Source organism: Leptonotus elevatus, chromosome 3 (genome assembly GCF_054856555.1).
Source record: "Leptonotus elevatus isolate MCC_2025b chromosome 3, RoL_Lele_1.0, whole genome shotgun sequence".
In the NCBI taxonomy this organism is placed as follows: domain Eukaryota; kingdom Metazoa; phylum Chordata; class Actinopteri; order Syngnathiformes; family Syngnathidae; genus Leptonotus; species Leptonotus elevatus.
This window is the reverse complement of record NC_141241.1, coordinates 8,169,709-8,179,103: the sequence shown is the minus strand read 5'-3', so window position 1 is coordinate 8,179,103 and position 9,395 is coordinate 8,169,709.

Below are 9,395 nucleotides of genomic sequence, written 5' to 3'. Positions count from 1 at the left end.
GCGAACCAACATGGACTTAGGAACGCATTCAACTCTACTCAATAAGATCTTTAATGGGTAAACATTAAGCTTAATTTTCCATCAAACATGAATCAGTCCTTTTGTGTAATTACGACAAAGGCTCTGATTATAATTGCTGGTTCTTGCTGCGGATTCTTGAAGATCATTCCAGCCTTGGAGTAGATATAAGGACATATATTGTTTGTAGACACCGTTACTGACCTTTGACTGTGGGGGGGAAAAAAAGCTATTTAATGTTAAATTAATAACTTCAAATCAGACAATAGCCTCTGTCACTACCAGGGCCACCTAACGTTCACCTAGGTTACTTGTCTTTAGTACAACTTCATATAAGTGCTAATGTCTGTTAAATGACACTTCAAAACTACAAAAGCAAAACGTGACAAGCAGGCAGAGACTCTTGCCTTTGCCACCAATTTGAAAGGAAAAAAGATAAATGGAGACGTATTCCCTGTTGCTTGACTAATTTGAAATGATTTGGCAATTAGCATTACTTGGCGCAATAAGAACCGCGTGTTTTGACAGTGTAGATTTGGATGAAATCTATCTTGAGTGGCTCATTTCTCCCACGTAGGGAACTCCTTCATACAAGATGGGTGGGGGGGGGGGCAATTATTATGAATTAAACATGCGATGAATAAAGTGTTTAACGTCATTAATATGTCTCATTATTTTCCACTGGCCCATTCTCCACCCCCGCCGCAATATTTGCATTGAGCCGAGGAGGCGACGCTGTGTCAATGTCAAACGGAGCGTTTGTAATGTCGCCGAGCGAGCGCTGAGTTTCACATATTTTCAGCGATGCATTAGCATCAGGATGTGTCGTTTCCATTTCTCACGAGACGAGCAGGAAGCCGACAGCCCGGGCGGATGTGTAAATACAAGAGAAAACACTTAACTATGACATCATCTGTACCAGAGCTACTTTGTATGATCACTCCTGGCCAACCGTTGCTATATTCCCAATTTTTGAAGGAAGTGTCCATTAGGACAAAACCACATTCAGGTCCCTTCTTGTGAGCATACGCTGCTAGAAAAGGCCCAAATCATAACATTTAACACATGCTGACATTGTTTGACCATGTTACTGTGCTTTGACTCCACATGATGTATCCACAGTCTGCACTTGGCTGTCGACATCTGATTTCTGGCTGTCCTCAGCTACCTTTGCAATAAAACGACGGTGTCATTTAACCATTTGAAGTTAAAAGGGTCAAAATGTCGAAATCAAACATGCACAATTGAGCTTTCTAGCAGTAAACTTTCATTTTCAAAAGGTTTGGTGACACTCAACCGATATTAAAAGCTGTACATCCACTTTCAGTGACCCCATATTACTTTAATTCCTTACATAAATGAATCTTGATTGGCAACCGGTTTGGCCACTGAGGGGGGGGGGGGGGGACTGCTCGGCAACATGGCCTGTGTCATATTAAAAAGCTCATTAGCTTCAAAGCCATTAAGAACGACTGTAAATAGTTGTGCTTGGCGGGCACCCGCGTGGGCCTCTGATGCTGACAGTCTGACATCTTGTTTTATGCTGTTTATTTCTCCGTCATCCATTCAAAAACAAAGACATGAGACCTCAGGCCCGATAAGTGGCTGAACTCGAGTTTATAAAAACACACAGGCCTTTAAGAGTCTTTTACAAGACACTCGAATGGAGTGGCATGACTGGTTTCAAATTTTTGCGAGTTTATTGAAATAGAAGTTGAGGACATGTCGGGATATGCGGCCTGGGAGAGTGTTTGTCGGACGAGCATAAACGCAGGCCTGAGTCTGCCACGGCACAAATTCAGAACGCATGTTCTAGCAATGCGTGTCACATGATGTGAACCATGTAAACATTATTTTTAAAGGGATTTACAGGATCATAATCTGGGCCATCTATGGTCAAATGCAATCAATGACACTGTTTAATTTAGAAGCCGTTTTTCAGATTTTGGGGTTTGAATCCTGGCTTCGTGATGTGGAGTTTGCATGTTTTCCCGTGCTTCCTCACACGTTCTAAAAATGTGCATGTTAGCTTCTTTGAAAACTCTCCATTGTTCATAATTGTTAAATGAAACTCCTCCCCTCAGTTCAACATAGACACTTGGCACCAGGATGCCACCAAATGGCAACAAAGCAGCCCCCCCCCCCCAAAAAACATAAATAAAGAAATAAACACAAAAAAAATTATAATCAATAAATGTGCATGGTTTTAAAGGGGAAGTCAACCCATTTTTCAGGGGACAATAATAATGTAGCCCCTTTGTCTAAATATGGTATTCTGGTTAATATTGCAATACTGGAATATGAGTTAAGCAGCAAAATCCAGCCATTTTTATCCATCACAGGGGGCGGCCATTTCGCAACTTGCTGTCGACTGAACATCAATGCTGCTCGGGTCTCAGGCAACAACCAATCACAGTGCAGCTTCAGAAAACAGGTGAGCTCTGATTGGTTATTGCCTGAGCCCTGAGCAACATTGATGTCATCTTCAGTCAACAGCAAGTGGCAAAATGGCCGCACAAAGATGGACAAAAACGGCTGGATTTTGCTTCATAACTCATATTCCACAAATGTAATATTAATCAGAATGTCATGTTTAGACGAGTGAGGTCACATACACCATATTATTGTCAAGAAAAGTTTAAGGTTGACTTTCACTTCAATTCATGGTTTGGTTGCTTTGATTTAGAAACGATCTGTTCAACCTAGTGACATCTTTTCAAGCCAAACTTGGAGACTAAATCAAAAAGATATTCTTTTGTTCAATTAGCGCAGTTGATAATTCATTTGGAGGCCATCGATTAAGATGGGGGGGGGGGGTTGTGCTGTCAGCTTCCTCATTATTCCCTTCAGAAGTAGCGAAGTGCTCTGTCAAGATGCGCGGCGATGAGTCAATGATGTGCACCTCTTAGCGGCTTGACATTTTCATCCATCACACACATTTTGGATCTCTCAATCTGCTCGCCGCTCCATCATCGCGCCGCCACTGTAACATGTGGCCGTGGAGTTTTCCATTAATGAAAAAATAACATATCACAGCCATACAAATGGGCTGTGGGACAAGTGAGAGCACTTCACAAAATGCTCAGATAATTAGACTGTCCGGCAGCAGATTGATGGATGCCCTATAATTACCTTTGTGTTATTATTTCAGGGCCAGACAAAAAAAAAAAGGTGGAGAGGAAAAAGCTCGCTTTCATTAATCTCATTAATGTGCGGAATTAATATCATTTTATCAGACATTCCAGAGCTGCCGGTGGTGCGCGGTGCTGGAATCATGATTCAGAGCTGTCAGTAGCGAGCATATTAATCTAAGTCGCAGGAAATCGTATGCAACAAATATGGCGGTCGCTGCATTCCACTTTTGTTTTATTGTCAGTTCACTGTCACAGTTTCTTTTCAAAGACAGGAAGAACATTCTTGTACCCTTCTTTTGTAGCTATCAAATGATTTTTTAAAATTCCTTGCAACAAGGGTGATTCCAGTTCAGTCTCGGTGACGGTGTAAATATGAGCGTGGATGGTTCTGTGCCCTGCGACTGACTGCTGACCAGTCCAGGCCAGCGTGTTGTTGACATTTTACTATACTGACTCACCTCATTTTTGACATGTTCAGTACTGTACAGTGTATTTGATGGGTGTCATAAAATAATTCATTATCATAAAATAATTCTGTCTATATTTCAGTCCTGCAGTATGATGTATTATGTAGTAAAGTAAGAAAGTAGCATAATACACTGTAGTACATTCTAAAAAAACAAATAAACAAACAAAAAATAACAGATTAAAAGAATGTAATGTAAAAGAAAAACTAATGTAATGCCTTTAATTCTAAGAAAATGAAAGTAAAATTACAAATTTAATAAATTCTAGGAAAAAAAAAGTCATGTAATGAATTCTAAATAAAAAAATATAGACTAATGTGGACAATAAAAACAAATAATAATAATAATAATATTTTTTTCAATGCTGGCACTGGGCAAAATCCTCACATCTCCAAAACATCACTTTTCAGAAAACCACAAAAGCGGCATGATTGTGAGGAAAAATAAATAAATCGACCACATTTGGATGCGAGGTTTCCACCCAACAGTGATGATAATTATGATAATCTGATGCAAGCAAAAGTATTATTATTATTATTATTTTTTTTTTTTAAGCCTCAAACTTGACATAGAATTTACTGAAATGTATTATCAAAATGTCAACAACTCGGAGATAAGGAGCAATTTTACAATTCTGTCTCCCCCTACAGTTTTGAATTATAATTGGTTTTAAGACCACCCAAACACAAAAATGTCATAATACAGTATGTGCCAAACCCTATCATGTACCAAAATGAGTAATATAAATGTTCATTCATTTGTCTGCAGCAGACATGCACATTTGTCTGCTCAATATGCAGTCATCAAATTAACCTGGATTGAGCTCAATGTTGATTGCCGTGTTGCCTCAAGGGCTGTTGAAAAGCTGTTTTCTGCTTCTCTTCTTTAGACAGCATCAGGACTAACACCCTACCGGCCCGGTGGTCGACGGACGCGCACACCTGTGATGAGGTAAACGCAATCTTTGCTTTGATTTCCGTGAGATGTACGGGATGTTATCTTGTCGTCTGTTTTGTGTTGGGGCGAATCCTAACTGCAACGCACAAGAGCCGGCCAACCTGCAGTCTGGAAGTCATTACAGCGGGGTCACAGGATAACCTACATGTAAACTCGAAGTCACTTCACCTCAAATTGGGTGTAAAGATCCCATTTCCTCTCCAAGCTGAACCACCTGCGGGACGACTATGATATGATGTACTTCCCACCCTCGCCGCTATTCTGGTTTAGCAACACAAAGGCTGATTGTGTGGAAAGGCTACTTCCAGGGGGTGTAGCCTGAAAATTTTCATTAGTCATTTCAGTGAGGGATTGCCATAAGTGTACGTTTGATTGACGTTCAGTGTAATAATTGAATGATGACTAAAGACATATTCTTTACATTTTGCATTAAGGTTAGTTGTACGTATACAGCTAATATAAATGTATTGTGACAGAGTATCAATTGATCTCAGAAGACTGCATTCATGTGAAAATGGCAGGCAATTTTTTTTATTATTTAAAATGTATCCCCAAGATGCGGTGGTGGTCAAAGCGGGACGAGGCCACCACATATCTCTGCCCCTGGCTACTATTGACTTTTACCATAGTTGTGGTTTTAGCTGATTGCTTGTGATTGGGTTGGTACGGTTTTATACTCCACAATAGTCACCAGTGTCCACGTTGACTGTTGTGTAGAATGTGGTATGTTTTCTCTGATACTATTTTGAAATTCAACCGCAGCTTTAGTTAGTCGTAAGCAACAAAAGGGAATGCATGTGTGGCTGTTTTTATTTTTCAAAACGGAATCTTGTTTAAGTTCATAGTTAAAAAAAAATAATAATAATAAGAAGCAGGTAATTAACTTTGTGAAACAACCAACATAAAAACTAGCATAACACTGCTCCTGTCCAGGGCGAGCTTTTCCTGCTTTGGGGTGTTGTCCGTGGGCGAGTGGGAAAGTATTCCTGAGGGAGATTAACAGCGTTCGTAGGCGGCGTGGGCCGTAGGAAGCCATGAAACCTGGCGTCCACGTCCTAATTGGTACTCATTAATCATGCGAGGCAGGGAACAACCCAATGTTTCTTTCTGTCGTCATGTTGAGGTCTCTTCTGTGGACAAGGACCCCGTGTCATGGTGGCCACGTGTGGGCCAGATGCTGAGCGCACTGTAGTCAACATACTGTAAGAAGCAGTTAGCGTTAGCTTGTTTGGTGCTGAGATGCCAGGAATAGAATCTCTGATTTGCTTGAGCTTTTCTCTGAAAAGAAATAAGACCTCAAATATACTTTCTCAAGTGTACATCTAAAATGAGGGGAAAATGGGACTTGACGTAATTCACTGAAAATTACCTTGTTTGTGTGCTTGAAAAAATATCCGATTTCATTCTTGTAATGCTAATTATTTTTTTTTTGTGTGTGTGTGAAACTTGCTTGTTGTATTACAACATATTTTTAGTGTAGCAATTTTATGGATTTATTTTGACAAAATACAACTTTATTCTTCATGTTACATTTGTGTGGGAAAAAATTCACATCTATCTATCTGTATCTCTCTCTATCTATCTCTCTCTCTCTCTCTCTCTCTCTCTCTCTCTATCAATCTGTATCTCTCTCTCTATCAATCTATCTCTCTATTTCATAATAATACTTTGTTCTTGAAAGAATCAAGCACTATTCTTGTATAGTTACACAGTAGAAACAAAAATTATGATTTTATTCCGTTATAAAAAATAATTCACATTGTTATTTTGCTTTAAATTCTTGCCTTGTAATCTTTAAAAAGATAGCTTAAATTGTATTTTTTTTGGTGATAATTCTGCTGATTTTTTTTCTTTTCAAAATATAACTTTATTCTTGTAATATTACCCCCCCCCCCCCCCCCCCCCTGGAAAAATGGTTCCTTATTTTCTTTCATATTGGAAGAGATATTAAAATAATTGGGACTTTTCAGCAAATTAAATTAAAAACATTTTTTTTTGCAAATGCTTCTTTATACCACTTTATTTGATACATATTATGATTGTTGTTCTTTTTGAAAAAGTAGTTACACTAAAAAAATACAAATGGCAAATTTAATCAATTGCTACAATTTCTTACAATATGACATTTCTTGTAATATTACCACTTTGTCACTTTCTTAAAAGAAACTGACAATTGTCATAAAAGTATGACTCTTCATGGGATTAAAAAACCTTTTCTGATAACGTACCTGAAGAAATTTGGCTCCATTTGTTTTAATATTGTAACAACATTTTTATTTTGTCAACAGCATGAACTGATTGCGACTCTTCCCTGTTGACTGATATGAATTAGGCGTGGGAGTACATCTGAAAGCTGGAAATCATCACCCCCTTCCAGCAGCCATCGATCGGGGCAGCAGAAAATCCATAGCGGCTGATTTGTGAACCATTACGTTTTGAAGGCAAAGCTCATAATGTTCATATTCTACAGCTTTACTGTGTGCCCGGTTGAAGGCGCGCTAAAGAGGCAGGGGGGGTTAGCGCGTTGAGACTTCGAGTGTTTACAGGCAGGCCGTTAGAGAACCAGGGAATCGCGTTGGAGGGATTGAAGATCATTAAACAAATCAATGCGAGTCTATCTGCTAGATTGCCCACACGTGCAATAAGACAACGAGAGGAAATGCACTGTGGGGGGATGTGTTATTATCATATTTACAAGTTGTTTTTGGATTCATTGAAGCATAGCAACAACATTGGAGCCCCAACAGTATCATCGCTCAGCTTCAGTCCTTGTGTTTATACAACAAATTAAACACACTTCCTGGTAGGTGGTAGCCGTTTTGTGAAACACAAAAATACACTTATGGAAATGTGCCCCTTTTGGGTTCAAGATTTGCAGATCGGGAAAAAACTGACGCCTCTTGATTTTCGTGCAAGCCCTGTTTAGCATGTTTGGGAATTTGGCAGACGGCTCTCTGCCATGCTGAGCGTTTGGGCATTTCCTTTGACACGCCCCTGGGGCACCTGACAACTTGTCGCTGAAAGGACTAAACTTTACATCTGCTGTAACCACGTCTAAGTATTGGCGCAGGTAGTGTAATGCAACTTTGGTGAGCGTGATCGGGGTGCAGGCATACAGAGTTGTGGTGGATCATGTGATATTTCAGCGTACATCGAACCCTTAAGAATTGTAGAAATCGATTGTGGTTAAGAAAATGGATGGATGGATTCATTGGATGAATTATTATTCATCTTTATCACTAATTTGAGAGAATTTGTCATACAAACAAGTGGTCTCCAAGTGGCCATTTGTGGTCATTCTGTGATTACCCTGGCTCTGCTCATGACTTAGCAGCTGGGCTCTTTGAAGTTCCAGAGCCACTTTCAAGGAGTTAGCTAAAACATCATCATGTGTAAGCACAACTGTGGTGAAAACACAGATTATTATTAACTAACAAACTACCAGTGGTAGCTTCTCATAAGCCACACATAGGTCAACACAAAGTCATTTTAAGTAAATGAGAGGTCTTAAATCTGATTGAAGGGGCCTTAAACATTTTACATGACTTCCATGAAGCAGCATATTGCACACAGATTATTATATATTTTTTTAACATGTAATAATTTTACCAGTTCAACAGTTTCTGCATTTTTGTCAAGATCATTGGACATTTACCCGACTCTACTTCTATTATTTAATCAGCGGTTTACTCCATTTATAGCATTCCTAAGCAAACAGTCAACGTGTGAATGCGCCCTCAACTCAAACATTTGACCCGGTGTCATTTTTTAAGTGGTTTGACATAATCTCTGCACGAGCCAGAAATAGTTTGAATAAGAGCTCCTGTTCACAAGTGCAGCCTGATCGGGGTTACGATGCCTTTTTCAGTTTAATAACTCCAGCCTTGTTCCTTCTGCTCCTGGTCAGCCAGAGGTCACACCACACACACACACACACACACACACACACGCACGCACGCACACACACACATTTCTGTATGTATTTTTGTACAACTCCCTCCGTGGTCAAATGCCATCACGACATGAAATGAAACGATAAGATAATTTTTCTCTTAAAAAAGGGACCATTCTGCTGTAGGTGTCAAAAGTCATGAAGGAACATGCAGTATATCAGAGTTTTTTTTTTTTTTTTTTACATTACCTTGGCTTACAAGTGACATGACTTTTTGTTTGTCGAGTAAAGATCTGAAAATGAACAGTAGAAATACATGGAAACAGACAATAGTCATAGATTCTTTATCCTCTTTTTTACTAATATTACTGCAGCTCATTTACTGTAGTTGTGAAGTTTTTCTTCGTTTGTGTCTATATGTCTGTATTATGTGGTCCCCTGGTGGCCAAGGCACACATGCCAAAAGGAGCATAATGTGGGGCTGGAATGGTAGTTCCAGGTAGTAAAATGGTAATAAAAAAAAAGCTAGATAAGCTAGTTACAAATAAAACATGAAGTAAAAAATTAAATTCTCTTGTGTTTCGGATAATCTTGAAAAATGATGCGGCAAAAAAAAAGTGTTAAAAATTATATTTGACATATTTTGACTTTCAAACAAAAGCATGTGCTTATCACCAAATTTCTTTGAGTTTGCTTTCACCCACAAAAAAATTAAGTGACGATAATGTGCATGTTATCGCAATCCATTGAAGACCATTTATTTTCTTTACATGGTCACACACAAAACAACCAACGGACTTTTTTTTCCTTTTATGTTCTGGCAGGCCGTATATGTCTCACTGTTGACAGGTTGCCCACCCCTGATGTTGTCCATCAGTTCACATTACATGCTTTCCCCCCCTCTTGTGACAAAAATCAGTCACGCAA